At 43.5% G+C, this 4,018-nt stretch overlaps 1 protein-coding gene across 1 annotated transcript in view; it reads right to left on the bottom strand.

Moving 5' to 3' along the window:
• The window catches only part of LOC102844203 (zinc finger protein 658B-like), a 108,202-nt gene that overhangs the window by 21,421 nt on the left and 82,763 nt on the right, over positions 1–4,018 (bottom strand). The window lies entirely within an intron of this gene.

Consider the following 4,018-nt stretch of genomic DNA (forward strand, 5'->3'; position numbering starts at 1 on the left):
AAGGCAGCCTTTAATAGGGATTGAATCTCAACATCAAGAAAAAGATTCTCACTACTGGATCAATTGGCAGCATCAAACAGAGAAGAGTTGGAAATTATTGACAGCTTCAGTTTAACAGTCAGTTCTTTTTTTTAAATTTTATTATTTTTGTGTGCGTGTACCGTCAAATCAGATCTGACTGGTACAGGAGGAGATTGTCCCTCCTTCCCCGGCAGAGCATCTGGTGGATTCGAACCATGCGCCTCTGGGACTGTAGTTGCAGCTCCTTGCCACTAGGCCACCAGAGAATCTCTAACACTCAGTTCTAACTCTAGGTTACACGAAAAATACAAGCTTTTGTCACTAGTCAAAAAAATAAGTGACGTTCCTGTGGGTGAGCTTTTTGGCTGGAGGTGCATAGACTGAACTACAGACTTCAAGAACCTACACGGCTTCCTGTCCTCGTGTCACGTAGGCTCGTAAGGACCCTGTGACTGACAGCTCTGAGCCTTCCTCTATCCTAAACCAATCTCATGGTCTGACTCACCTACGTCCATCACCCCAGACTCTTGAGTTCATCTATTTTGTCTGGGGTCTTCCTCTCCATTGCTGTCCCTCCACACTTCCAAGTATAATATCCTTCTCGAAAGACTTGTCCTGGCTACGTGCACAAAGGATGTGAGAAGGGCCTCAAAATCCTTGCCTCAAAGCTGCAGCTTAGTTTCACCAACTGCTGGACGTCCCAGTTCTCTTGTACGTCCACAGTATGTTCACTACTCTTCTATTGTAAAGCACCACAGCTCAAAGGCTTGCATGATTCCTTTGGCATCCTTGGTCACTGTCCAGCTCTCCCATGCACAGCAAGGAAATAAGCAAAGCACACGTAGGTACACAATACACTGGTCTGTGCACAGAGAGGGACACAAGACCAACCCAGGTACTCAGTGTCCTGAAGTGATTGCATCTATGCACAGGAGTCTCCAAGCAAGCCCAGGAGGCAGGTGTAGTTAGAAGTCACAGATGCAACACACCTGCACTCAGGACAAGAGACTGCGTGTCACCTCCTAGTTACTCCACTCAAATGAAGAAGCAGAAATCCATGTTGATGGGATTTGCAGACAGAGCCAGGAGTTGAGGACACAGAGGTGAGGTCACGAGACACATGGCATACGTGGAGGATTAGGGGTGGTGTTGAAATGAATACATCATCAGCTGACAGCCCCTGAACTTTTCTTCTTGGTTCTCTGACAAGTAAAATACTTTTTATAAGTTACTTAGCGATAATCTAGGAAGGAGCACTGCTGGTGATGGGTTAGCCACAGCACAGGCTACCCTCTCAATCAGCAGGAAACAAACATCTGTCTTGTCCATCTCCTAAATGGATGATTCTGTGAATAGTGTGGTTCTGGAGCATGGCTAGGTCACTGATGGATGCTGAACACACCGTACACACCGGGTCTGCTGTGAAACTCTAAATACATAATGCCAAGCAGAACACTAGCACACCCACCATGTATGGAAGAGTGAAATAGTCTACTCTGTCATGGGAGATAATGAAAGAAAAGCCATTCATGAAACAAAACCTCTTGTACAAGTGAGATCTTTATTAATTGCATGGAAAGTATCAATCACGAACCAAAAATTTATAAATGGTATTTTCCCATTTTTATTTTCTGCATCTTTCTGGGTAAGAGTCAAAGACAATATGCCTTTAACAAAGTAAAAGTTTACCTTGAAAAAAGAAAACAATAAAAATTGACGGCAAAAGCCCACACTGGCAAATACAAGGACCAATTTGTTACAATGGTGAAAAAACAGACCCAGCATTTACCATCATTGAAGGACTCCCACACGCATGTGAAAAAAAAGAAAAATAATCGAGAAACCTCTGCAAGTATCTCACGTTGCAAGATAGAAGAAGAGTTCTCCTATAGGACATGATGAGGAAGACTAATTCATTCCTCATTTACCTCTTCATCTGTCTATCTCTAAGTTCTCAGGTGTTCCGTTAGGGTGGAGGATTCCGCAGGGTGAGTATAAGTATGTCCAGGCAGGACAGACGGATCATCTATTTCCTACATTGCTCATCATGGTTTTGTGCTGTGTGAATGCTTGCATGTCCTGATGCCATGTGATTATGGGAAGGTGGCCCCACATTCCTTATATTCAGATGGTCTATTTTGGGGAACGCTTCGGGGATAGTTTGTGTACCAGGGTCACCAAAGGATTCCCTCCATTCCTAAGTTCTCTCTCTTGTGTGAGTTTTTATATGTACTCAAGTGACTCCACGGTGAAAAGGTGTTCCCACATATGTGACAGTCCTAAGATCTCTCTCCAGGGTGAATTAATTCTTCCATGAGGGTAAATGATTGTCAAACTCCTTTCCCACATTCCTTACATTCAGAAGGTCTCTCCGCTGTGGGAATTTGTGTGTGGACAGTTAGGCTGAAGGTGACACATTGATTTCTCTATTCCTTACATTCCTAAGGTCTGTCGGCTCTGCGAATCTTAATGTTTGGTGAGGTAACCCGCCGCTGAAATGGTTTTCACATACTCCTTATATTCATAAGGTCTCTCTCCCGGGTGAATTCTTCTACATACAGTGGGACGCCCTGAATGTCAAAATATTTTCCCACATTTCTGACATTTATACGGTCTCTCTCCTGTGTGAACAATTCTATGTGTGGTAAGGTTATTTGATGGTGAAAATGTTTCCCCACATTCCTGACATTCATAGGAGTGGAAGACCGAAATAAAATTTTATTATTAATAATAAACCTAGTGTTCTATCAGGAGATGAGAGAGGGTTAACAGAAGCCAGAATTCACCCTGTGGCACTATGGCATGACTTAAGAGTCCACTTTGCTTTTAGTTTGTATTTACTGAATGCCTCCCTCCTGAGACAAGCATAAAATAAACAACAGAGAAGAACCTGGCCTTATCTGCAAAAGACGTTCCCATGATCCCGTGGTTTTCTTTTATACTTCCCCATGATTTTACTCTGTTCACCTTCGTTATTTCTCTCAATAAATACTCAGGAAGCATGGCTTGGGGGTGTCAGTGGAGAGCTGCTGGTTCCCTGTTTTTCACACTCTCTGTTCTATTTCATTCCTGGGAGGCTCTCTCATTATTAATAATTATATTTTTTACCCTCAGTCTGCAATAACTATGGTCTCTTTCTTGAGTGAATTCTTCTATGTTCAGTGAGATTATCTGATCGAGCAAATGTTTTCCCACATTCTTGACATTTGTAAGGTCTCTCTCCTGTGTGGACTCTTCTATGTCCAAGGAGGGAACTGGAATCTGAAAATTTTTTCCCACAGTCCTCACATTCATAAGGTCTCTCTCCTGTGTGGACTCTTCTATGTACAGTGAGGGTACCTGATTGTGAAAAAGCTTTCCCACAGTCCTGACATTCGTAAGGTCTCTCTCCTGTGTGCAGTCTTCTATGTACAGTCAAGGCACCTGAATGGGAAAAAGCTTTCCCACAGTCCTGACATTCGTAGGGTCTCTCTCCTGTGTGAATTCTTCTATGGCTAGTGAGGTGACTTGATTGTGAAAATGTTTTCCCACAGTCCTGACATTCGTAAGGTCTCTCTCCAGTGTGAACTCTTCTATGTGACGGGAGCTGACTTGCATGTGCAAAAGTTTTCCCACAGTCCTTACATTCATAAGGTCTCTCTCCTGTGTGGACTCTTCTATGGACAGTGAGGGCCACTGAGTCAGAATAGGCTTTCCCACATTCCTGACATACGTAAGGTCTCTCTCCAGTGTGAATTCTTCTATGTAACGTGCAGAGCCGTGATTGTGAAAATGTTTTCCCACAGTCCTGACATTTGAAAGGTCTCTCTCCTGTGTGGAGTCTTCTATGTCCAGTGAGGGCATGTGAATATGCAAAAGTTTTCCCACAGTCTTGACATTCATAAGGTCTCTCTCCTGTGTGGACTCTTCTATGGACAGTGAGAGCACCTGAATCTAAATAGGCTTTCCCACATTCCTGACATACGTAAGGTCTCTCTCCAGTGTGAATTCTTCTATG

Source organism: Elephantulus edwardii, unplaced genomic scaffold (genome assembly GCF_000299155.1).
Source record: "Elephantulus edwardii isolate Elephantulus edwardi_28Jun2011 unplaced genomic scaffold, EleEdw1.0 scaffold00410, whole genome shotgun sequence".
NCBI classification, from domain to species: Eukaryota; Metazoa; Chordata; class Mammalia; order Macroscelidea; family Macroscelididae; genus Elephantulus; species Elephantulus edwardii.